Raw genomic sequence first — 27550 nt, 5'->3', positions numbered from 1 at the left:
AATTATTTGCAACTCTAGTTATACAAATTTAGATTTTCCGCACTCTCTTGTAAACTACTGATTTATGAATTTACACCAAATAACTAAAAGGGCCCTCTGTGGACCGAAAGCTACCTTTGTGCCAAATCTAGGGTAATTCTGTCCAGTGGCTTGGGCTGCAGGAGTTTCTAAAGAGTCTTTGGGAAATTGTCATGGGAAACACAACTTTTTTGCCCCCCCTTCCCATTTTCTCTGCCCCTGCTTGATGTATCACTCTGAAACTTTCCAAATGCAATGAGAATCACCAGCACACTTTTTTGGGAAATTTGTTTGTGAATATTTGCCAAATGACACCCTACGCCTCACCAGATGAGTCCAGGCCCTGTGGGATGGGGTTTCCGGGGGCCAAAAGCAGCCCAGAGAGGAGGGCCATGTGCCCCTCCCCCTTCACATATGTGGCTTGGCCCTGGGGATGGAGTCCACTGAGGCCCTAGGGGCTGAAATTGGCCCTGGGAGGGGTCAGAATGCAATCTCCCCCTTAAATATGTTGAACAACTCTGGGAATAGGTTCCCAGGGGCCATAAGTGGCCCATAGAGGGGTTCTACATGCCCCCTCCCCCAAAATTATGTGCTGGGGTCCCAAAGATGGCAAAATCAGTCCAGGGAGGGGGGTCCTGTGTGTTCTCCTCCCCTTAAATTCAATTAGTGGTTCCCCAGTTCAAGGAGGGGGCCATGCAGCTACCCCCATCTTTAAAAATATAAAGGTCCTGGGATCACAGATTCAGGTCCTGTGGCCAATCCTCCACTGCACATGGCTGAAGGCCATGCGTGGTGAGGGGTTGGTTGCCTTTGGGGAGTTGGCTACAGTGCCTTTGCACAGGCCAGGCCTTGTGACCAACACCCCAATGCACACAGCCTTTGGCCTTGCACAGTGAGGGGATTGGCTGCATGCAGGGAATTGGCCACAGACCCTGGCTGCAGGCCAGGTTTTGTGGACAACTCCCACTGCGCACAACCAAAGGCCATGTGCAGCATGGGATTCACTGCATGCAGGGGATTGGTCACAGGGCATGGCCGCATGCCCAGCTCTGTGGCCAACCTCTGTCATGCATGACCAATCGCCCTGCACAGCATGGGGTTGGCTGCATGCGGGGGATGGCTGCAGGGCCTTGCCACAGGCTGTGCGCAGTGTGGGGCTGGCTGCCTTTGGTGGGGTTGGCTACAGAGCCTGGCCACAGGCCGTGTGCAGTGGGGGGTTGGCTGCATGCAAGGGGTTTGGCCACAGGCAGGGGTGCAAGTTATAGTTATTTTAGGGCATATGTTTTAGTTATTTGAGATAACTCTAACTATAACTGGTGAATTTCAGTGGTTTTTAGCGTTTAAAATTGAACATTTCAGCTAACTGTAACATTACTTTAACATTTGTTTTTTTCAGTGTTCAGTGAATATATATATATATATATATATATATATATATATATATATATATATATATATATATATAGAGAGAGAGAGAGAGAGAGAGAAATAGATATTTAATTAGAAAATTTAACATGACCGCCACGTAGTATTACACATTTTTTAAGGTAAGGGGAGTTTAAGAGCCTGATTTAGAGTTTGGCAGTCAGAATACTCTGTTGCATATGCATCAGAGTACAATGTCTGCCAAACATTTGGTCTGCCTGCTTCAGTTACAGATAGGTGGATTCTGTACACTGAGCCCTGCTTGCTCTGTAAATGGAAAAATTCCTGTGACAGCGCAACAGAGAGGAGTCCATCAGGAGAAGGACATTACACCACAAGCCCTACTAATGGTGGAAGGTGTAATGTCTTTTTTTCTGTCAGTGACTGCCAGAAAAGCCTGATGACGAGGACTGAAAAACAGTAATGACCCATACACCCTACAGAAAACACAGAGGACATAGGGGTTAGGTGTTTTTTGTTTTTCAGAAACAAATCCTTCCTTTGTGAGTTTGTTTCTGAGAATAAAAGTTAGTAAAAGATTTGTGAACAACAATCAAAACTAATGGCGGCCATTCACCAAACTTTTTGTACATTGAAAGGAGCTGAAAGGTAAGCAGTTACTTTCAGTGTACGGAGATGGCTGCTGGGCCGCAGTGATCCCTAAATTTGACATAATTATAGTCCATCGGGGTGACAGAGTTGAGGTCCTCATTGACTCTGATGGACAGAGTATCTTCTGCCTGGCAAACTTTAAATCAGCCCCTTAGTGATTTGACCAGAATCAGAAGATGATGAGTTGAGGCTGGGATTCTAACCATAGAGATATAGACATAGATATAGATGTATATAGCTCCAAAAGCCACAATAGTCTAAGTATCACTGAGTCTTCTCAGCAGTGGTACATGTCTGGGTAAGGAGCCTGCAACACTTCAAAGACACTTCTCTCCGTAACACCAAGGAGAGACGTGCACTCTGCATTTGCTGAAAAGATACTTATTTTAATCCATAATTCAAGAAATTCAATTTGATAATGGGACTGTAAGTACTCAAAAGACATCTGATACATTTTGACGTAAATGGTACCTTGTTCACAGGTGACATGTGTTTCCACCCAGGTGATCATAAATACTAATGTGTGCCCCATTCTCCACCAATAGATGATGGCCCTATGCGGGTTTAGGAGAATGTTTGGACATTGAGACAGTGGAATCCAAAAATCCCAATAAAGGCCCACCTGAACTGGAAACCAAACTTGAGACCTCTAACCTGGTATTACCAGAGTTACATATGCCCAATGCATCCTTACCTGGGCTGCAGTCATTGCAATCACTGCAAAGGGGAGAAAAGCATAGCCTAACTGCATCTTCCACTGCTGGAGGAATGTTTCAGCAGCCACTGGTCCCCCTTCTATCCTCCAGCTGAAATAGCAGGGAAGTTGATGGTCTAGACATGATGCAAAACGATCGAGATTGAACAAAATTCACTGTCCCATCAGTGCTTGGAACACATCCAACTTTAATTTCTATGTGCTGGTATCCTGAAAATGTGTGGACCACTAATCCGCTGACTCATTTGGGTGTCTTGGAAGATATGATGCTGTCACTGCAACCTGGATCTGAGACAAAAGTTCAAGACTCCTTTTGCTAGATCAGTGAGAGGCCTTGATCTTGTTCCTCCCAAATCAGCAGTTTCAGGGAGGCTTTGACTGAGTCTATCACAAAGCTCAGAAACATCAGCCGCTGATTGGTAATCAGCTCTGACCTCTTTATGTTTATGATAAACCCCAGATCCTGAAGCTTCACTGTGGTCATATTTTAATGATTCTGTAGTCGTATTTTGTATTGGTCCATGATGAGGATGCTGTCAGGATAGATGGTCAACCTTATCCCCTGTGCCCAGAGATGTTCCATAATACAATGCACCACTTTCATAAAGCGCCCTGGTGCTGATAAAAGCCCAAATAGAAGGGCTTTGAACTCATTGACCAGTTCCCTTCAAGGGAGCTGCAGGAATATCTGAAGAGGTGGCATGATTGGGACTGCCAGACAGGCATCTTTCAGATTGAGATGAACCATCCAGTCTTGAGGTTGAATAATGTCTCTCAGTAAGCAGAGTCTTTCCATCTTGAAGTGATGGAAAACTAACCATCTGTTCAGTTCCCTGAGGTTTATCACAGGGCCATACCCTTTTTTTCTGAACAAAAAAGATGTTGCTGAGGAAGGTGTGACTGAATTCTTCTGCAGAAGAAACTGGATTTCCAGATCCTTCAACTCCGAATCTGGTTCTGAGAAGGTGATCGATCTCGGTTTCTGCTACTGTTTGGGAGAAGTGCAGAATTCAAAGTGAATTGTCTGAAGCATCCAAACATCATTGGTCAACTCTCACCATTTGTGAGCAAACATAGTCAGGCTCCCCCTATTTCTATGTGAGAAGAAGGGTGCAGACTTACCAGAGAAAAAACCTGATGAGTTGGTAGAACTCCTGAAGGATCCTGGTGATCCTCAAGTTCTGTTGGCTCCTCTTGATGGAAAGAATCCATAAAAGTGGTTTTGATCTAGCTGTGGCCGTGCTGTGAGTAGAATTGACATTGAGAGCCTTGAGGAGGGTAGTGGCTGGCAGAATGCCCTCTGTCTCTCTCGGCCCCTTTAAAAACATTCTGCCCAAAGATCTTTTGTATCAGTGATTGCGCTTTATCCAGACACAGAAACATGGGGACTCTTTATAAATGGTTTGCGAAAAAGGCCCCCTGAGCCACAGGACTGGCCTTAGAAGTCACAAGGTCACCAAGTTTCTGGTCCACGTTCATGAGGGGAAATCTGTGTCTTTCTGATATTAGGATAGTTCAAAAAATGTTAGCCGTCAGAGACCAGGCAGAAAGTATCTTTGTAACAGGCCCCGTAATACCCAGATGTTCGTCCTAGCAAGCTCCCCCAGGAACTATCAATACTCTTCTTCGGGTCTTTGAAAACTTTGGCCAAAAAGGTAGCTCTCCAGCAGTTAATATCAGGGGTCAATACCACCTGTCCATTTACCATGCATCTTGGACATTCTGCCTTAATCGGCCTCTGCCCTTCTTGTCCAGGGGTTTCCTCAGCCTACCTGGCACTTATTTATATACCTTCTCTGTTGTACATTCCGTGGATAGTGGGTGATATATGTCATTGTGGTCTTGTCGAATTGTGGTTCGCCGGTCTTGCAATGCTTGATGTCTCGGTTAGGACACTGAGGCCTGCCCCCATCAATATCTCCCTCCAAATCATCTTGTGAGTCTTTGTCAGTGCCCACATCTCAGATGGTGTTAGGGTCGGAATGAGGCTCAGCACGAGTAGCTGTAGCACAGTTAGGGTGCCATGTCGATTGATTACAGCAGCCGAGCACATTGTTGGTAGAAATCGACGAGACTGCAAAGGCCTCTGCCAATCTAACAAAGGCAGTGGATTCTGAAGGCTGAACCCTCCTTCTTTTAAAAATTTTTTTTACCGAAGTCTCGCAGCACAACCCTAAGGGCTCAGACACATTAAACTTGCTTGTGGTCCCTAGTGCATGGTGCAATGTTCACCCAGGGTGTGGAAGTTAAATGCCACTAGTCAATATCAACATCTATTTTACCATCTGCTGCAGTGGCAGTCTAAACATGGCTTCATGCCTACCATTTTAGCCAAAACCTTATCTCAGGAATGGAACTTTAATGGTTATTAAAAATACAATTCAATGGTAAAGTTTGATTTATAATAAATATTAAGAAAAAAACGTTTTTCCTGTCTGGAGTTCCAAAAGCCTGATTTGTATTGACTCTCCAGCTTTTCTCAGGCAGTAATTAGCTTAAAGTAGGTGTGCTGAAAAGATGCTTATTTGAATCCACTTTTTGTCCCCAGGAACAAATATAGACTGACCTGAATGGGCAGAGATGACTCCTCTGAAATCCACAGAATATGCAGGGTGGAGGATGTGAGCAATTGTTATGACACTAAGGTGTCAAATCCTGCTAGATAGGTCTGCTGGTGCACAGATAACACTTGGGGCACATTTGAAGGGGGGAGAATAGGATGCCAAGAGAATTTGCCTGGTTACTGAAGGACTCTGCTTTTGTCCTACCTAATTCCAGCCTCTGAGTTTGTTGTTGGTACAATGGCTGCCTGAAACTGGAATTGTTGTGTTAGATGTTGGAAAACACTAGGAATACTATAGTACACTCCCCCCTCATGAACCCCCAGGGCCTGGGCCTGTGTTTAGTGCAGGCAAAGACTTTTCCCATCTTGAAAATGTCCAAGGTATGTAGGGATGGCCAAGGAACTGCTATCTCATTGGTTAGGGCGTGCCCAGGAGTCTTACCGCCCATTAGCAAGTGCCAGGCAAAAATGTAGCACCTCCATGTGCCCACTTCAGAGCCCTTTCTGGACCTGCAGACAATCAGAAGGGGATGGGCCTGCTGTATGTGACCAGAGATTAGCCCTGAAAGACTGGACCTGCTACCTCATGTACCCAGGCAAAGAAGTAGAATTCAAGGTTCAATTGACTGACCTAATGTGTGGCTACAGAGAGACAGCAACCTACAGTAGCCCTTTCCCTGGAAGTAACAAACTGGTCTTTGTCAAATGGACCTTGACTTGACCCAGGTTTTGGCCTCTGCAATGGACGGAGGTGGCCTTGAAGTTGCAGCTGCCTACCCTAGCCCTTGAGGAGAGAAAGTTGACTACTGAGGAGAAGAAGGTTGCCCCAGCTGCTGAGAAGAGGAAGGCAGCCCTGGTTGCAGAAGAGGGAAAGGCGGTACTAGCAGCAACCTTTGCATTGGAGGAGCAAAAGTCACCTCTTGGTCTTAGGAGGAAAGAAGGCCTTGCTAGGCCATAAGAGGGGTCACATGAAGATGGACTTTATTCCAGTGATGATGTTGGCAACAATATTAAAGTGCCTAGGAGAGGTAAAAATTGTGTTCACATCCCAAGAGATCTTATACCTAGTTATGTGGTGAAGGAGGACATTGATAAATGGTTTGCAGCTTATGAGGTGGCTTTGCAGATGAACAGAGTTCCAGAGGAGGACTGGGGTAGACTCTTAAGGAACATGCCCATTGGTGGGAAGGATCCACGAATGGCCCAAGATACATCTGATATGATTACCTATGGCCCTGTGAAAGAGGCCCTCATTGCCAAATTTGGTGTAACCCTAAAGAACTATCACGTGAAGTTCAGAGATAGCCACACTAATGCCTCTATCAAGGCAATGGATGGTTGGGTGAAGGATAGTAATGTAAAGAATTATGATGGACTGTACAATTTGTTTGAGGAGTACATATTGAGAAAGTGTTTTGAAGAGTTGTGCCAGCACCTGATAAATACTAAGCTTGCTGTTCCCACAGAGCTTGGGAACAAAGCTGACCTCTGGATCAGCACCAGAGTGTCCAGGAAGGTAGCCAGGACTGCCCAAAAGAAGGGGGTGAGGTTTGTCTCTGCAGAAGGAAGGGGGAGGCCAGAACAATGTGTCAAAGTTTCCTACAGGACCCACAGAAGAGTTTTCTGGGGAGAGATTCCCAAACAACTTCTGATCGGACAAACTGGAGTTTTGGTGGCAGGATGTCCATGGTACCATATCACCAGCTCATGGTATGAAAAGGGGTAGGAGGTGTGTGCCATCCACAGTGAGTGGACTAGAGAGTCAGAGGTTACCTGCTCTGAGTGGAGAATCACCCAGGAATGATCCTGGTAAAGTCACTTCGGCTTTCCGTGAATCCCACCTCACTATCTGTGTCAGTTGTTCCTGTGGTGTGGTTTTGTCCCTCCTTCATGGCAAATGCTAGTTGCCTGAAAATAGTCCTACCTGGTGTTACAATCTTGGAAGCAAAATTTAGGTGACTGAGCATGTGCTGCAAATGCTTGAACTCACACTTCTATTTGTCTGCCACCTCTTCTCACCAATGTGATCATCTTATCTTTTTGCGGACACACAATCGCTACAGAATCCAGTCCTTTGTGCAAGAATATCAGTCTCATATTCTGCCCTTCTGATTTCTCCACAGCCAAGGGTTTCTCAACTGCTCTGCCACCTATTCTAGCGAAGTCATCAATCATTAGCACTCACCTGCTACACCCTCCCTACCTACCTACAGTCACAAAGTTGTTCAGGTGGTGCAGCCCCTGCTTAGACCTCGATCTATTTTTTGACCAATCATTCTACTAATGAACTGAATGTATCGAAGATGGAACATGCTACTGGGCATGCCATGGACATTGCCTTGTTAACATAGTAAGATCCATGAAATGGAATGCCTAGTAAGTGAACATTATTGGGGTAAACTGGCAAAAGCTGGAATGCCAACTTTAAGCCTGCCTTGCCCATCTCTGTCCCTCTACCATATGTCCTTACTAGTATTTTGACCAAGCCATCACTGGCGTAAGACACAAAACAGTATTTATGGTCTATGAAATGATTTATTGAATTGTCCTCTGACATATGAAGGTGGTAGATTAGCTGGAATTCCCGTACCACCTTCTTCTGTACTATTCTCAGTGGTGAAATGATCAAATCTGGTAAATGTTTTACTTCAATGGCCCATCCTCCTGCCACCTTCTACCTCTTTTATCAACTTCTCTTTCCCATCCTGAGGTTATCCTTGCATGATTTAAGATTCTCTGTCCATGTACCTTTTCAGGTCCAATGTAGGTAATCTAAAAGCCCTGCTTAAATCTATCCTACAACAGCTCTGCCACAGCTCCGTCACATTACTCTAATAGCCAGGGGCTCATGGCTTCTGCTTTATCTGGTTTTAATTGCTTTTCCTCACCATCCATCAGTTGTTGCCTCTGCCTGCAGAACATTGGCCACCTGAACACTGCAAAAGGGGATGCCTATCTCCATACTTGGAGCAGTGGTACTTAAATTTACATGGTACTTTCCGCCTTTGTTGAAATCCACAAGGCCCCTGTGGTACCTTGTCTTGTCCAGTTGCCTACCAGCCCCATGGGTGGGGCACCCGTGAAAGGTTTATAGATGGCAATGGCAACCCGCTCACAGTGTGTGCTCTCTGCAGTGGTCTAGTGGGTGTCATGTATTGCATTCACAGTTAATTGTTCTCTACATCCCATGACACTTCTCTTGAATCTGAACTTATCATGATATGTGAGCCAGGTCAAGCCCCTGAAGCTACTACTGGCCATCCTAATGACACCCATATATTTCTATAGTGCCTCAGTATTCTCTGGGAAATTCTCACACATTATTCTAGCATATATGTTGCAGGTGTCAGTCTACATGACAATATTAATTAGTACCTTAGCTGCTTGGCTAGCTTGCTTCTCTGCTTTTTGCATTTGGTCTCCCTGTCTAACAATTTACACATGTACAAATATTCCATATCTTTTCCTTGGTACTCAATAGGACTACACTTTCCTAATGGGTCTGCGACTTCCATGTATTGCACTTTGCTTGCCCTGCTGACTCATCTGTTTGCTTTTACTCCCTTTCCCTTCCCTTTGTCAGGCATGTTCCCATCATCGGTAACTCTTCTGTGCTGCTTCTGGAAGCTTCATGTGTCCACACCCCACTCTTTTTTGTCGTGATTGTTGTGGCAGCACCTACATTCCCCATGCTTTCAGTTTGTACCTCAGTTGATGCTTCTATGAGACATGACCTTCTCACACATTTTGTGCCAATCCTTCTGCATCCTTTCCATTTCCAAACTTCCCTGCTGGCTGTACAGCTTTTGCACCTTCTCCCTACCCCCAAATCCACCCAGCCATCCCTTAACTCACATTCTTGCACTCCCCTGTTCATCCCGGAATTCTCTGACTTCCTTAGACTATTTTCCCTCTCTGCCTTCCTTCAATTCTATCATCCTTCTGACCAATACCACTGTTGTAATATTCTATATTACTGATTCCCTCTTTATCCTTCTGTTCCTTTACCCCCCTCTCTATCCTCATTTGTTGGTTTAATCCTTGGGAGCTCAAATGAAATGTTGAGAGTTCTTCTGTAAGAGAAGTGACAGGAAGTCTTGTCTAGAGACAAGTTGAAGATGGTGGAATAAAACTTGCGAGCATTAGATGCTGTGAAGGGGACAGCTAAACATCTTCGATACTGTTCTATGAGCGTTGCCCGAGTGCTGGATCCAGTAATACAAATGCCCGAGCATTTTCCTGAATTTATTGCTGCTGGAAGTTGAAAGACATGGCACACGTGGCAGTGTGCGTACAAATATTTTGTACAGCTATACATATAGCTAAGTATTAGACGCCGGGCATCAACTCAGTCATCAGGAGATTGAGCGACTAGCACATGAGTGCTTAATATCAAATATCAGAACCCCCTACTATGCTGGGTCAACATTGCAAACTTCCTGATGATTTGATTAACAGCCGGTGGTTCACAACCTTCAATGTCGGTTCTCTTTCCTTAGTACAGAACAGGTTCTTAATCTGATAAAAGCCATGAAGTCGGAATCTCCATTAGACCCCTGATTCCCCAAGATTGCGCATATTGTTCCAGATATCATAAGCGGGCAACTGACATCCATTTTAAATTATATAATTAACACAGGCTGCTTCCTTTGGAGGAGAAGAAGGTGTCTATTGTACACTTACTTAAAAAACCTCACCAGCACCCTCAAGAGCCTAGCAATTATAGACCCATATCCGGGCTCCCCTTTCCAGCAAAGCTACTGGAAAAAGGCTTTGAATGTGGAACGTCTGACCTTCATAAATACTAACAATTTGCTGAATAGTACACAAGATGGATTTTGAAAAATCCCACAGTACAGAGACAGCATTGAAAGGTGCATTGGAGGAATTTAATTCCATTCTGGATGAAGGCAGCAAGGACGCACTGATTTTTTGGACCTTTCGGCAGCCTCCGATACCATCAATCACACAATTCTGATCAATTGCCTCACCGAATTTGAAATAGGAGGTCGTTCCCGCAGCTTAATGAAATCATTCCTCACGGTTAGAGTGGAACAAGTTTCCCTGGAGGGTTTTGTCTCTGACCACTTTTCCCTACCATTTGGTGTGCTGCAGAGATCCTCACTGTGTCCCACACTTTTTATCCTTTACGTCACATCTCTGGCCAGACTTATCAAATCATCCTGTCTTTCGGTGGTCTCTTACGCCATTGATACGCAAATAATGGTATCAATCGCCAGTAACCCAGATGACATTGCTTCCAAATTTAGCTCTTGCATGTCACAAATAAGCAACTGAATGAGCCAAACTGTCTAAAACTTAACTCTAGTAAAACAGAGGTGGTTCTCCTAGGCAATGACAACACATTTTGGGCTCAAAATTGGTCGCCCTAGGAAATGGGATCACCTCCCTTACCAGTACAGAAAGTGAAGAACTTGGGGGTGTTTTTTTTGTAACAAAGTTAATTTTGAAGACCAGAATAATGTGTTAGTATAATCAATATTTCATCTCTTGAACATAATCAGAAAACATTGCTGTCTTATTCTCCCTGATCTTCAAAGAATGGTGGTCATCACTTGTGTTTTAGCTAAACTGGACTACGACAATGCCCTGTTCTTGGGCACGAAGAAAAAGCTTCTTCTCAAACTTCAGATGCTACAGAACACTTCGGCTCAGCTCCTGATGAAGTTTACAAAATATCAGACTGTATCTCAAGCATAAAAGCTTCATTGGTTTCCTGTAGCAAAGAGAATAGCATTTAAAGCTCTTTGTATAGCTTTCAAGGCCCTACACAATACTGCCCACAGATACATTCAGGATAGTTTAATTTGGCATATACCTTCTCGAAATCTCAGATCAGCAGAAGCCAAGCCCCTAATGTTGCCTAAGGCTAAATGAGCTTCTTGGGGAAGTAGGAGCTTCTTTTTTAGAACAGTTAAATTGTGGAACTTCCTTCCCATGAATGTAAAGAACTCTTCAGACTTGAGATTGTTGAGAAATCACTTCAGACTAGGCTCTTCAACCACTAGGTTTTGTATATCATGGAAAAGTCCCTTCGCAACAGCACCAGCGCCAAGACGCCTCCGGGCAATCGAGCTCTATATAAAACTAAAAATCTAATAAAACCTGTAGTGAAGGAAGGTACCAGTGGAGGAAGGAATCAGCATGGCAGACAATCCTTTTGTGAGTGACGACGGCATTCTGTTTTAGGCAGGTGCTCTAGTAAGGTAAAACAGAGAATCAGAATACACACTAATCAACTCTAGGACTGTTGGAGTGTAGCTTTTATAATAAAAAATTAACATGAACTGCTGGCAAAATAATGTGTAATGAAGCTGCATAAAACGCATTAATATGTTTCTAATGTACGCATTTGAAATGTGCCCAAGGGGTGTGGCCACAAATGTATACGATGATTGATGAAATTGACTAATAATGAATTATTAATGTACTAATGTATGATTCTGTTTTAGCATTAAGAATTATATGTTAAGGTTTTGTTGAATAAATCATTAGGCCTTAGTTAGCAAGAGTCTGGTCCTAGCTGCCTGGTCTCATATTAAATGTGTTTTCCTAACGCGCAATGTGCTGTCTTCCTGAAGGACATAAAGCTGTACTTTTCCAGAAGTTAGAGATGTGTGTAGCCGTGGTAAATTTTTTCTCCTGAGACCCGACTTGCTCAAGGAGACATTCTTGTTGAATGCAACAGTGTAATTCGCAACAGGTACAAGGTCGCCTGAACTGGTAAAGACAATGGAGCTACTGACTGAAGCTGTGCGTGTAACTTTTCCTACCTGCCATCTCACCCGATGTAGACGTAAATCACAGGAGCCAATGAACTGTATGAGAACTGTCGTAGGTGAAAACTCTAGTAAGGTGACCACTCAACCATTGGGCAGAGATAGTGGTGCACCAAATACTGACCAATGGGAAATTAGAGAGTTGTCTGGCAAATTAAATTTAACGTCATGTCACAAGGAGACATCAGCCATTAGAGGGACACCCCTCCTGTTACTCTGGCATTCCGTCTTTACCTTTGCTGCTTTGATTCTCCAAAAACCATCCTCACCTTGTCTTGCCTAATATCTATTCTTCTCCTCCTTAAGAGGGAAGAACTTTCTCCCTAGTTTCTGAGACTGATGGTGGATCGACTACTGTCCTGAGGACAAAGAATGACTCTGTATGCTGACCCATTACGGAGGGTAACTATATGATAACGAAATTGTAATTGTCTGCTTGCCTTTCCTTTTTAGGTGCCAACTGCTTTTGACAGAGCCCATAGTTAGATGTTTTCCAAATTTGTGTTACTAAATTGTTTTGCATGAAGCCCAACATGCTGATGCTAATTCGAGGTAGTCAAGGAGTTCATGAATATAGGGTGCAACCAGACAAAATGACTGAATCTTTGCTGTGTTGAATAGATGCGCTAATGATACTCTGCTAAATAGATCCATGTTGACGCTGTGTTTTGTTCTAATGTTTATCATTTTTGCTTTGCTTAAATCTTACTCAAGCTGCCATATTGTGACATTATTGATGTGTTTTCTGGTTTTGAGACTAATAAAATTGCTGGTAGAGTGTAACTAATAGGGAATAAATATCATAACTATTACTAAATTTCGTGTGGTTATTCATGGCTGAAGGTCATGGTGAGTTCTGATTCTTATTAATGTCATTAACTAATTTGATTAATTTTTTGTTGTGAAAATTGATGAGACTATTGATCTATCGATTGATATGCTGATTAGGTATCTCGTCTTAAGGTGTTTCCATTCAGGGTCAAAAGATTCATTGACCTAAAACGAGTCCCAGACTAAGTAAATTACCTAGGGTGGGAAGCGTTATCAGTTTTGGTAGCAGAGGACGGTTACGGCCCTTTGGGCCCTAAGACGAAGGTCCATTGTTTTTGAAATTATGAAATTTGGAGAGATGATGTTCCCCTAAAGCCCTAAATGACTTTCCCGGGACCCCGGAGCTTGCCAAAGTGAGTTGGGTATGTTCTTGGCGTTCTAGTGATGGTGTGAGTGAAGTCGAATTTACGCTTGCACAGCTTATGCACACCGCAGGTGAATTGTGAAGTCTGTGAGAATTTTAGGCCAGGAGTAGGGAAGTCGGCAAACTTCATGCGAGTGTGGCACTTTGTGCTAAAAGAATTGTCCACGTGGTTGTTGGTGATGTACGGACCCTGCGTGGTGTAAGACTCCGGAGTATACTGATAAGTGTATGAGACACTTGGCTTATGTTGTAATTTGCGCTGTTTAATAGGTCAATCGGGCGTGATTGACAAGTCGAATTGAGTCACAGTGTGTGAGTGAAAACCTTCGATGGTGATTTGGTAAGTTCTAAAGTGCACTAGGACGAACCATTGACAAGTCGAGAGTATAATTTGCTGGTCAAATTCTGCTTGCTTGTGCAGGAGCTGAGAAGGAGAGAGTAGCGGCCGAGGCTTCAAGTGAAATCTCTGTAAAGTTCTGAATCTATTGTGTTACCCTTCCTGTAGTAAACCGGCAAATTTGAGTTTTGTTGTTAAAGTGCTCGCAATATATTGCATTAGTTTTGCGTGAATAGAGAATGAGGAAGACAAGCCGCAGGACTTTGTCAGCCGCAGTGTGTGTGAGTGTGACATCATTGGAGCCGCGCTGGGATAGGTCAGTTAGTGAGAAGGGTCGCGCACGGATTGGCAGCCGTCCATGAGAGGCAATTGGTTGGGAAGGCAGGTAAAGGGTGTTCTGGGAATTAAAAGTCACTTCCTGATGCAGTTATAAACGAAATAAGCAATGCAAAAATGAAGTTCTTCAAGGCCCTAAAGAGCGCTTTGAGGGGAGATGTGTACATTATCGCGAGTGTGGGGGAGCCTACACCGCCAGAGGACACTCCGACTTATGCCGTAATGGAGGAGAAGGGAGTCGCTCCATGTCTTTGGCTAAAACAATGGTGCAAATTAACAGACAAAGATGGGTGTTTGGCGTTTCCAGAGAATGGGACGTACAACATAGGGGTTCTAGAGAATTTGCGGAAGACGCTAAATGAGCAGAAGCCACCTCCAAGGCCAGCACAGTTTGAGGCGTTAGCAATTTGGGAATTAATGGCCATACGACAAAGGCAGCAAAAGTTTGAGAGGAGAATGAGAAAAGCAGAAAAGACGCTAGCGGAGGCTAGGTGGGATAGCGAGACCAGGATGCGGAGAAGAGAAATAATTGAGGGAGTCAGAATGCTTACCGCAATAACTCAAGAAGCCGACACACAAGTAAGAAAGGCCACTTGTAAAACAGACAAGGGTTCGAGTAGAGGGAAAGAGAATAACAGGTCTTGGGCAGATGCAGATGACTCAGATGACGATGAGTTCCTTAATCAGTTGTTACCTGATCGTCCACCGCCATATGCCATGAATGACAACAGACCAAGTACTAGTGCAGGTCCTGTAAATTCAACACAGGATCAGGGAACATCGCATACAGCTCAGGTAAATGCAGTTGCGACACCAGCTCCAGTGCAGAAGAGCGTCAGGTTATCCACTGCATCAGGGATGCAAACACAGTTGCAGCCTCCACTGGTTCGGAGGCTCTACCCTGATGTTCCAGTATTTACAGACCACTACAAATTTGATGGTGCCGCCCGTTCAAGCATATGCAAGATCAAAGTTTGTACAGATGGAGCCAACTCCACTTCTGCTGCCCCAGCCACAGCAACAGATGGTTCCGAGATACGCTTCGGTCACAGGACCGCAGTCAGTCACAGCACCCATAATGAATCAGACGGTGGGAGCTAATGCTCCCCAGGGTTTGGGAAACAGGCAGGCGCCAGCTGCTATATCTTTGCCGATTACAGTCGGTCCACCCGTACCTTTGTATGCACAGGCAAAGCCTAGTGTATGTGACCAAGGGGTAATGACTCAAGAGGTGCTAAGAGGAGGGTTCTCAGGAAGTTCCCAAGGGATGATACCGGGAGAACAGATAGCAGAGAGATCTAGTCCTTGTTGGATTTCAGTCCGATTGGGGTCCCTCTAGAGACAATGAGACAGGCTGGGTTGGGACTACTAACTCCACAGATACCCAGTGCAAACATGTCGCAACCATCAATGATGCAGGCTGGAAATACTTTATTGCAAGGTCTGACTGCGCAACAGCTGAATGAATGGCTAGACAAGCTGAGTTCACCGCAGACTGCCCCTGCGACAGCATAGAGGTCAGAGAGAAAGGAATACCTGAATTTTGTGAGGTTGGGCTTGGAAGCAGCTGAATTAGTTGAAGGGAGCATGGGAGTGAATAGGCTAGAGTCATACACTGAAGCAGAACTGAGATATCTGTGCCCAAAAATAACTAAAGAAGTAAGTAAGGTGCACAAAAGTTTGGCAAATTTAGCAGACAAATATGGCATAGACTTAGACAATACTAAGCATCTAAAGAGGAGTTACAGATTGGACTTCGAACCCAAAGATTTTGATCACATGAGGTCTATGGGGATGAAAGCACACCTTAAAGAAATTTTACATAGCGCGCAGGTTTGGGGAGCCTTAGAGAAGTGGGAAGGCAGATGGGCAAAGAAGAGAGACAAAAGGCAAAGTGACTGCTTGGAGCAGCAGCAGCAGGCAAAACCAGTGGCAGATACCGGTACCATAAAGATGCTCCCCATAAGAGAAACAGCTGGAGAGGTTCTTGTCCACGTACCGTGGTCCAGAGGTGATATTCTGTCGCTCACAAATGACTTCCCCAGGCTGAGGGAAAAGCTGATAGAGTGGTATCAGCAGACAGACAGGTTTGTGAAGCTTGCGAAGTGGGAATACGTTGTTCGAGATCATTGTTCCTGCTGATTTGTGGCTCGAGTGCAAGAGAAGTGTTGACTGGCCAACCGCAGAACTGGCAAGGGATAGGGCTACCGGAGCACCCTCTCCGGAGGTAATGAAGTATTACTATAAGGCAATTGAGTTCTTGAAACAGAAAGTGTCGCCGCAGAATATTGATTGGCAAAAGATTGATCGAACGGCACAAGAGGGCAAAGAGTCGATACATGCTTACTATGAGAGGTTGTTGAAAGCATTCAAGCATTACAGTGGCACGGAGGTCATAGAGCCGAAAGACATGAATCACCTTGTGTTCAGGTTCGTTGAAGGGCTGAGACCAGAAATTAGCCAGATGATTAAGAATCATTTAATTTGCTGGCAAGCGAAGCCGATTGATGGGCTATTGCAGTATGCAAAATACTGTAGTGATGAAATCGATTTGAAGCAGAGAAAGTTAAAGGAGAAAGTGACGGTGATGCAAATTAAGGCAGTGCAAGCAGAGATGCAGGGAAATGGAGTACAACAGATGATACAACAGCCACAGGCAAACGGAATGTTGCAGACGCAAACGAGAGGCAGAGGTCGAGGAGGATTTGTGAACTATGGTCCAGATTTGAATACCGTTGTGGTACAAAATGACGTGCTAGGGATGAAGAGGGTGTTACCATGCCATGCGTGTGGGGGCGTGGGACATTGGAAGCGGAAGTGCCTGATGATGGTGCAGACGGGTGTTGTTCAACAAAGCAATGATATCAGTGCATTTCAAAATGTTAAAGGACCAAGAACGAGGGGTCCTACTCCCAATTTTCAGAATAACATGGTTCAAATGCAGTGTCTTCAACCCATGCATCAGGTACAGATGCCACATATGCAACCAGTGCAGATGCAGCAAGTGCAACAGCAGATTCCAGTGGTACCTAGACAGCAAAAGCAGTTGCCCTTAGCGCCAATGGGACAGCAACAGGTGATGCTTCCTCAACAGGTCACAAGTCAAGGGATGGGCCTATAATGGGCCTAAGAAAGCCCTGTGGGAAAGTCCGAATTGTTCAAGACTTGAGAAAGATCAATGACATAGTGGTGAAGTGATGCCCAATAGTGCCAAATCCAACTGTGATCATGTTTCAAGTTCCATGCTACGCAGAATGGTTCTCAGTCGTTGACTTGTCCCAAGCGTTCTTTTCTGTGCCTCTTCATGAAGACAGCCAATTTCTCTTCAGTTTCAAATTCCTGGACAAAGTCTACAGTTGGTGTCGAATCCCTCAGGGGTTTTCGGAGTCACCATCTATCTTCAATCAAATTCTGAAGAAAGATTTGGAGTCAATGGAACTGCCTTTCCAATCGACTCTAGTACAGTACATTGACGATTTGTTGATTGCCTCCAAAACAAGAGATGTTTTCAAGTACGATACTATTGCCCTATTGAACCACTTGGGAAAGAATGGGCATAAGGTGTCCCCAAAGAAGCTGCAATACTGTCAGAAAGAGGTGAAATATTTAGGCCATTTGATTGAGAAAGGGTCGAGGAAGATATCTAAGGAAAGAGTGACTGCCATACTACAGATGAATCCCCCGACATCTAGGAGAGACGTCAGGATGTTTCTGGGAATGGTGGGCCACTGTTGTCAGTGGATCCCGAATTTCTCCATTATCTCCAAGCCCTTGGTGAGACTGACTGCTAAGGAGGTTAAGGATGGCCCAGATACCCTAACTATGTCCGAGAAAGCGATAAGGGTGTTCATTGAATTGAGTGAGTGTATGTGCAGGGCTCGAGCTTTAGGTATGCCTGATTACACAAAGCCTTTTGTCTTGTTTTGTTATGAACGTGATGCTTGTTCTTTGTCTGTCCTGACCCAGGTCCATGGAGGTGCAAACCGACCAGTAGCATATTTTTCAGCTACTTTGGACCCAGTAGCAGCAGCCTTACCGGGTTGTCTGCGTGCGGTTGCAGCAGTTGCTCAAAGCCTCACTCAGTGGGAAAGCATAGTGATGGGACATCCCTTAACATTAATGGTTCCACATTCAGTTGAAATACTATTAACCCGAACTAATACCCAGCACATGACAAATGCTAGATTGACCAAGTATGAGACAATTATATTGGGGTCACCAATTGTGTCACTAAAACGTTGCACTGTATTAAACCCGGCAACCCTGCTTCCCAATAAAAATACAGATGTTGATGATGTTGAAGAGGAAGAACATGATTGTCCTGAGGTAACTGAACTTTGCACCAAACCGAGACCTGACATTATATTTGTTGATGGCTCATGTCTGAGACACTCAGTAGGAGTACTGAGAGCCGGATACGCTGTGTGTACCATCACTTGTATTTTAGAAGCATCTTGGCTTGAAAGAGTATACTCTGCTCAAGTGGCTGAATTGATTGCTCTTATTAGGGCATGCCATGCCGCTGACAAATTGAAAGTGACTATCTATACCGATAGCAGACACGGATTTGGGATTGTCCATGATTTTGGCCAGATATGGTCGCAGAGGGGTTTCATGACCTCTTCTGGGTCTCCAGTGAAAAATGGCGAAAGAATTAAGGAATTGTTGCACGCGATTCAGTTACCTCTTGAAATTGCCGTGGTGAAATGCAGTGCTCATGTGAAATAGCAAGATTTTGTGTCAATGGGAAATGGATATGCGGATCAAGTCGCAAGGTTTTGCGCATTGAACTGTATATCATTGAAGGATCAGTGGGAATTGTTACATGAAACAGAAAATGAGACATGCACAGGTTACGCATTGAGGGTGTTTGACACGATGGAAGAATTAAAATTGCTACAGGGTCGTGCCAGCAGAGAAGAGAAACGCTCTTGGCTTAAAATGCAGTGTTTATAAAGACAGATGATTTGTGGGTTTCAGACGAGGGGAAAATGGTTTTGCCAAACAGTCTTTTGTCTCAGTTTGCAAGGTTTTACCATGGTCAAGCGCATATTGGGAGAGACGCCATGATCAGATTGTTTAAAATTGATTGGTTCAATCCAAAATTCAGACAGGCCGCAGAAGTGATCTGTCACCGGTGCATCATCTGTCAGCAGATGAATGCGGGGAAAGGGACAGTGGTGAATTTGAGCCACATTGGGAGAGCTGGAGGTCCATTTAGCAGGATGCAGTTGGATTTTATTGAAATGCATGTGTGTGGAGGTCTGAGGTACGTGTTGGTGATTGTGTGCATCTTTAGTCACTGGATTGAAGCTTACCCTGCACGTAGGAATGACAGCCTCACAGTAGCGAAGTTGCTGCTTAGGGAATTGATACCACGTTTCGGGTTTCCGATCTCTTTAGAATCAGATAGAGGAAGTCACTTCATCAATGAGGAGGTTAAGCTCTTGTGTGCTGCGCTGAACATTGAACAGAAGTTACATTGCAGTTACCGTCCTGAGGCATCAGGACTAGTGGAACAAATGAATGGTACCCTGAAGTCTAGAATGGCAAAAATGTGTGGAGCCACAAATTTGAAATGGCCAGATGCATTGCCCTTAGTGTTGATGTCAATGAGAAACACACCCAACAAGAAAACAGGACTGTCTCCTCATGAAATTCTCATGGGCCGAGCTATGCAATTGCCCGCAGTACCTGCAAATGCTCTTGTGAATATCACAGATGATATGGTGTTGGACTACTGCAAGGGTCTGGCTGACATAGTCGCTCTTTCTCTCACCAAGTGGAAGCAACCACACTGCCACCAATAAATGATCCAGGTCACAACCTGAAAGCTGGTGACTGGGTTGTTGTCAAGAAACATGTGAGGAAGTCGTGTTTGGAGCCACGTTGGAAGGGGCCGTATCAAGTGATACTAACAACTACCACTGCTGTGAAGTGTGCGGGAATTCCAAATTGGATCCATGCCAGTCACACAATGAAGGTGACATGTACAACTGATGAGGAAATTGAGTTATCAAAAATAACAGCTACAGAGAAGGAAGTCTCAGGGCCGGAGAGTGATCAAAGGGAATCTTGAGGACGGCCTGGTCACTCAAACAGTAAACGAAATCCAGAAGGGTGACAGTAGGCCTATCTCAACTGAGGCACCAGGAGAACCGACCCAGAGAGAGGTTCTCCCAGAAACAGACGGATAAGGGTTTGAAGTTGAACCCCTGACATACCCAGAAGGCGAAGGAGTTGAGGCGGAGGGAAGTCAGAGTGTCCAGACTCCTCCTGAGCCACTTGCAGGTCCAGCAAGAGAAAACACCATAGCACAAGAGGAGGGCATTGAACAGCAACCAGAAAGGCCGAACGATAAAGGGACACTTAAAGGAGATAAGTGGCCAGAGTTGCGAGTAGCAAAAGGGAAAGTGGTCATTGATGAGACAATTGAGGAGGAGATAGATACAACAAGAAAAGAGGACCTGAGCGAAGGAGAGTTGCAAGGTGACCACAGATTGAAAAGAAAGAGAATAGCAAACCGAAGATACGCAGGTCCTGAATGGGCTTATGCAACGTCAGCTGAGTGGCAACAGGAGTTCCTAGCATTCTGCTTTGATCGAGAAGTCCCAGGTCAATACTATGGTACCTGAATTGGCCACGAGGAAATGAGAATGTGCTAAGTTGGAATCAAGTTGAGAAACCTGAGAAAAGAGACTGATAAATTACCGGATGTGTCACTAGTAACCTGAATTGACTTTTGAAAAGTGATGGTGACAAGCTGCTAACTGGATTGACAAAATATCCTGGGAGTGAATGAGAAGGCTGTAAATACTTGCTAAAGAGAGACTTTGCTTAGCCTTGCTGTAGAAGAGAAAGAAAAAAAAAAGAGCTTTTAGGCATCCTCTGTTGATTGTCGTTTACATTTGTAGTACTTCACTTCTGATTCTTTACAGATCATGCCTAGTACAGGAGATGATAGTGAGGGGAGTAGGCGTTGTAAATATTTGGGTGTTGTGTGCATGATATTCATTATAGCTTTATTTGTGGAAATGCGTTTGGTGGATGAGAATGAAGCTAGCAATGCTACCGTTTCTGAGACCGCTACACTAACACCTTGGGAGAAGTGTGAGCAAGATACAAAGTATCTGCATGACGAAACTAATACAAAAGGGGAACTGTCTACTAACGTTTTCTATCGCTTGCTGAGTGAGTATGTTGACACTATGGATGCAAAGGCATGTTATGTGTGTACACAAATTCCTCTTTCAGTCCAAGAGGGAGTTACATATCACAGCTTGCCATTAACCTATGGGATTAGTTGTAGTCTGCTACTAACGCGTTTCTATAACCAAGAAGAAGTGCAATATTTTTACTCTAACTTTGACCTTGTATTCTCTTATGTGCCTATCATAGAAGATCTGAATAGTGTAGCTAAATATTATGCCATAAAATTCATTAAAGGGTTCTTTGAACCTAGAGTAGCGATCAGTACATCATATGCACACCTTAATAATTTCACATGCTTGCTTACACCCGTAGAGAAAAGCTTTCTAGATCACACTGAAGTTAGAAGGAGGGCTTTAAAAGGGAAATTAGAAAAGGGATTGCAGCAACGATCATTTCTTAATAATGGTAATTACAATGGGATTAGGGAACAAGGGAAGCTAGCTTTAGATGCGAAACATGTAGGTAGGCTTTGCATAACACGGCCGAAGTCATGTTATGACAATGTGTTTGTGGGAACGAGTGAGTGTAAGCATGTGTTTTTGTTTCAGAATAAATGGACGTTCATGCTCATTGGAATGGATCAAGCGATCCTAGGGGTTTATTATATTTGTGGACTTAATGCTTATTACCGTCTTCCAAAGGGATGGTATGGGACATGTTACTTGGGAATAGTTTTCCCAAAGATTTACCAGCTAGAGGACTTAAAGAAATTTCCTAAAGTGACAGAATTACTTCGTGCCAGACAAAAGAGAGAAACTGCTGCTGGTGTAGTAGGAGACATATTTGGAGCAATAATTCCTTCAGTAGGAGTTGTCTTAAACTCCGTAAAGATTTGAAAGTTGTCTACTATTGTGGATAACATGTTGACAAACTTCACAGGGGCTATACTCCTGATGGATAAGGAACTGGCTGCGGAGAGGGCTATGACTCTTCAAAACAGGCTTGCTTTAGTCATTCTTTTAGCGAAAAGTGGCGGAGTCTGTAAAATGCTTAATGAGCGTCACTGCTGTGCCTACATACCTGACAATAGTAATGAGATTAGAAGTATTCTTACTAACCTAACAAGAAATTTGAAGGAACTGAAGGAACCAGGAGTTTGGGAAAAGGTTGGAAAAGGACTTGCAAATGTGGGAAGGTAGTTTAGTAGTATTTGTCATGGGATATTGAGAAAATTAATACAGGGAATAGTGATTATTCTGGCCTGTTTATTTGGACTATGGTTATCATGCAAAATTAGCAACAGGATTAAAGCAAATTTGGCAAAACATAAAGCGAGGAGAGAAGAAAAGGGAGAAAATGTTCAGAGCAAAATATGAAAAGGCAAAACAAAAGGAAGAAATTGAGATGAAGGAGATCAAGAAATGAAAAGGTTTTTAAAGTAAGGAATTGTGTGATGACAAGAGTCATCAGAGGAGGGATTATTGGAGTGTAGCTTTTATAATCAAAAATTAACATGAACTACTTGCAAAATAATGTGTAATGAAGCTGCATAAAATGCATTAATATGTTTCTAATGCACGCATTTGAAATGTGCCCACGGGGTGTGGCCACCAATGTATACGATGATTGATGAAATTGACTAATAATGAATTATTAATGTACTAATGTATGATTCTGTTTTAGCATTAAGAATTATATGTTAAGGTTTTGTTGAATAAATCATTATGCCTTAGTTAGCAAGAGTCTGGTCCTAGCTGCCTGGTCTCATATTAAATGTGTTTTCCTAACGTTCAATGTGCTGTCTTCCTGAAGGACATAAAGCTGCACTTTTCCAGAAGTTAGAGATGTGTGTAGCCGTAGTAAATTCTTTCTCATGAGACCCGACTTGCTCAAGGAGACATTCTTGTTGAATGCAACAGTGTAATTTGCAACAGGTACAAGGTCGCCTGAACTAGTAAAGACAATGGAGCTACTGACTGAAGCCCTGCGTGTAACTTTTCCTACCTGCCATCTCACCTGATGAAGATGTAAATCACAGGAGCCAATGAACTGTATGAGAACTGTCGTAGGTGAAAATTCTAGTAAGGTGACCACTCAACCATTGGACAGAGATAGTGGTGCACCAAATACTGACCAATGGGAAATTAGAGACTTGTCTGGCAAATTCAATTTAACGTCATGTCACAAGGAGACATCAGCCATTAGAGGGACACCCCTGCTGTTACTCTGGCATTCCGTCTTTACCTTTGCTGCTTTGATTCTCCAAAAAACATCCTCACCTTGTCTTGCCTGATATCTATTCTTCTCCTCCTTAAGAGGGAAGAACTTTCTGCCCTAGTTTCTGAGACTTTGCTGTTCTATCGTGGTTGATGGTGGATCGACTACTGTCCTGAGGATGAAGACTGACTCTGTATGCTGACCCATTACGGAGGGTAACTATATGATAACGAAATTGTAATTGTCTGCTTGCCTTTCCTTTCTAGGTGCCAACTGCTTTTGACAGAGACCATAATTAGATGTTTTCCAAATTTGTGTTACTAAATTGTTTTGCATGAAGCCCAACATGCTGATGCTAATTCGAGGTAGTCAAGGAGTTCACGAATATTGGGTACAACCAGACAAAATGACTGAATCTTTGCTGTGTTGAATAGATGCGCTAATGATACTCTGCTAAATAGATCCATGTTGACGCTGTGTTTTTGTTCTAATGTTTATCATTTTTGCTTTGCTTAAATCTTACTCAAGTTGCCATATTGTGACATTATTGATGTGCTTTCTGGTTTTGAAACTAATAAAATTGCTGGTAGAGTGTAACTAATAGGGAATAAATATCATAACTATTACAAAATTTCGTGTGGTTATTCATGGCTGAAAGTCATGGTGAGTTCTGATTCTTATTAATGTCATTAACTAATTTGAATAATTTGTTGTTGTGAAAATTGATGAGACTATTGACCTATCGATTGATATGCTGATTAGTTATCTCGTCTTAAGGTGTCTCCAATCAGGGTCAAAAGATTCATTGGCCTAAAACGAGTCCCAGACTAAGTAAATTACCTAGGGTGGGACGCGTTATCAGGACTAATGGCATGCAAGGCAAATCAACAACAAAGAGTATGTCATACCGGGAGAAAAAAAGCACGTCTTCTGGCACATCAGCGACTATTTTCATTTTTCATCAGAGTTGTCTTTGGAGAATGTCTCCTTTTCCGTTTCATAGGACAACACAGGATATGTCCGCTTTCTCTTCATATCTAATTGCATCAAGGGGCAGGGGTTTGTTAGAGGCGGTGCCATTTAGTTGTTTTCTTCCTTTTTCAGATATTCTGGGAGGAACGATCAATCCTCTTTTGACCCACACACCGACTTTATACAGAAAGGTTAAGCAGCACAAAAAGAGGACTACTAAGAAGTAGTGAGGAAGAAACTCTCTTCATTAAACTCAGACCTTCCTGATTAAGGAACTTCTTCTGAGGATGGAGCTGTGCATAAGTAGTCACTTGTATTAATAAACTAATTTGGATTTTATTTAAATAATATATAACCGCAATAAGAATTGGTATAAAGTAAATATGGTGTAGGACATTATAGTACCAAATGATCAATCACATTATTCTCTGAGTTAAATTAAAGCCAAGCTTGGAATTTTATTCATTTTAGTCAGTAATCATACAAAGGAAGTAGAAATGTGGATGGTAGAGTAATCAATGTCTAGTCACGATTTTCACTTAGTGGAACTAATAGCAAGTTTGCAGTTTTAATATTAATTATTCAATAGTCATCATGGTATCCTTTAGGCATAATGGCTACAGCAGCAATGTGTCAGACCCCACCATTTTTAACTAGGAACAGTAACGTCACTGGAAGGAATGGGCAAAGGTTTTGAAGTCTTGCCTAATAGCCAAATGAGGTGAAACAGCACATTTTGCTAACTAACATAGGCATGCATACATGGAAGGAAGGTGTTTGAAAATCTCCCGGAACCTAATCAGGAAGAAATTGCAGATAAAGAAATATGTGCAGCTGTGTACCAACTAACATTAGAAAACCTAGAGGAACGTTTTGGGGAAAAAACTAAAGTGGTTTCAGAAAGTCAAAAATTCTTTAATAGACCTCAAAGAGTAAATTAGAAAGCAACAAGTTATATAGCAGCATTAGGGGATTGTCTGTGACATGTGATTTTAGACCTGTTGGAGACACATTAATTCAATAAATCAGGTGCTCAAATAATCCCAGAATGAAGAAGGGATTACTTGCATTAAATTTAAATTAATCAGAAGCCACAGAACTGGCAAAAAGCATAGAACATACTGCATTGTGTATCAAAGAGATGAAAATATCACAAACTATGGCGAAATCTAGTACCCAAAGCAGCAAAAGTAGTGGGAACAAAGAGATGTTGAAGATTAAGGACATTCAAAGAGAAAATGTGACAGGTGTCAAAATGAAAAACTGAGAAGTTTCATGTGTGGGGGTAGTAACAACTTAACCAATAGTCCCAAACGCCCTGCTAGATATGTGACATCTAGGAAATGCAAGCAGTAAGGGTGCTTTGCCAAGGTGTGTAGAGACAATGACAGTAATCAAAGTTTGGCCATTGTCACAGTTGAACAAGAGGGAAATATAGTCCTTTTTCCTAAAGGAAAGAAGATCCAAGTAAACTATCCCACATGTAAACTTACATTAGATGACATATAATTTAAAGTATATGTTGACTCGCATTCCCCATTCACTTTAATAGATAGTGACATTTTTAAGGAATAGATTGTGCGTTGGAGACACCTGACATAAAGACCATGAGGATACAATAGGAATCCAATACCTCTGTAGGGCTTGATTCGAACGCACATAGTATTTCAAAATAGAACTATAGTGAGTAAAATATACATAACAAAACAAGGCTCAAATATTCTAGGTTGATTACATTAGAGACATAGAAATTAAATTGGATTCCAACAACAAAGAACAAGTTTTAGTTGTGAGCAGAATTATCACAGGATTAAATATTTGTGATGAGTTTCTAGAGGTATACTTGAAAAAAAACAGGTTTGCTCAAGGGGTTCCAACAAAAATCGTACTTAAAACTAAGGCCAACCCTGTAATACAAAAAGCACACACTACCCCCTCTGTTGTTGAGAGAAGGTTGTATAATGGAACCACAACTGCCTTGACAACAAATTCTTTTACAACGACGCCTGATCAATGAATGCGTCTTTACAATGAAAGTGTTTACAACAACTTCCTTTACCAAGAATATGCCTTTACCACGGAAAGTACTTTACAGGTAACTATAAACCCTTTTTAGGGGAGAGCTCAAAGCGCTCCATCCCTCTTCTAATCTCTCTTTAGGGAGATTTTAACCAAAGCCATGTTACTTCAGTCACTTTCATTGGTTCGTGGGCCTGCCTTTTAAAATCTGCTTGTTTTCATTCCTGAAAGGCATGCATACGTCATGCCTTTTCACGTGTTTAGCCCTTCTCGAGCGCACCGGTAAACTACTGGAAACATATGAGGCTCCATGTTTTCCTTGTGGTTGCTGGACTACGTTTTGTCTTTATTTCGCAGCACGATCGCGCTAGTTTTTTTTTCCATTTAATCTGGCAAGAAAAGTATGGTTAGGAGTTTACAACTCTAATAGCTCTAACTCGATGTAATACGAGACCCGTTGGATTGCAAATGTTTGTTTATATATGTAGATATATATAATGACTTTATATTTACCTGTAAAGTACTTATATTTTCTTTTTTTGAAATATTATTTTACTGAAGCAAACATCTCAGGTAATATAACGAAATATTACATAAATCTCACATATCTTCCTAGTTATTGTTACAAGCACCTTTTCATCTTTTAATACACAGGATTAAAATTTTACATCTCGATACAGTGAACAGTACATGAGACCTAGGTAACCCATTAGCAGTTTCAGGTTAATGCGCTTGTGTCTCGTCCCATTCAGACAGTAAGTCACCAGTGGGAGGTGGGCAGTCACGTGAGCTCCCGTCATACTCTGTGGCTGAACCTATGCCAGAGGGAGCAGTAGTAGTACGCAGTCAGCCATGGACGCGCTGATTATGGTTCAGTATTTCGGAGACTGTTAAGACACCGTCTAAAAATGCACTCATTGTGTAGCTCTTAACAAGCGTGAAGTGGAAGGGACTGGTGACAGGGCCGGAGCTGGCAGGTTATCGCAGCACAACCACCACTGCACCCAGGTTACGGAAGGTACAATGCTCAGATGTACACCTGTAGTAAACAAACCGCAGCCTGTCGCAGGAAAGAGCGGGAGAAAGTAGAAGGGCCAAACGTTCAGTACGAAATCCGGGCTGGTGTTGGGTGGAGCTTTGCCATCCATAAACGGGCTGGCACGCTATCAGCAGCTGTCGCCCCTCAAGT

This window comes from Pleurodeles waltl, chromosome 1_2 (assembly GCF_031143425.1).
Source record: "Pleurodeles waltl isolate 20211129_DDA chromosome 1_2, aPleWal1.hap1.20221129, whole genome shotgun sequence".
Lineage (NCBI taxonomy): Eukaryota > Metazoa > Chordata > Amphibia > Caudata > Salamandridae > Pleurodeles > Pleurodeles waltl.
The sequence above is the reverse complement of the archived record's forward strand: the minus strand, read 5'-3'. Positions refer to the sequence as shown.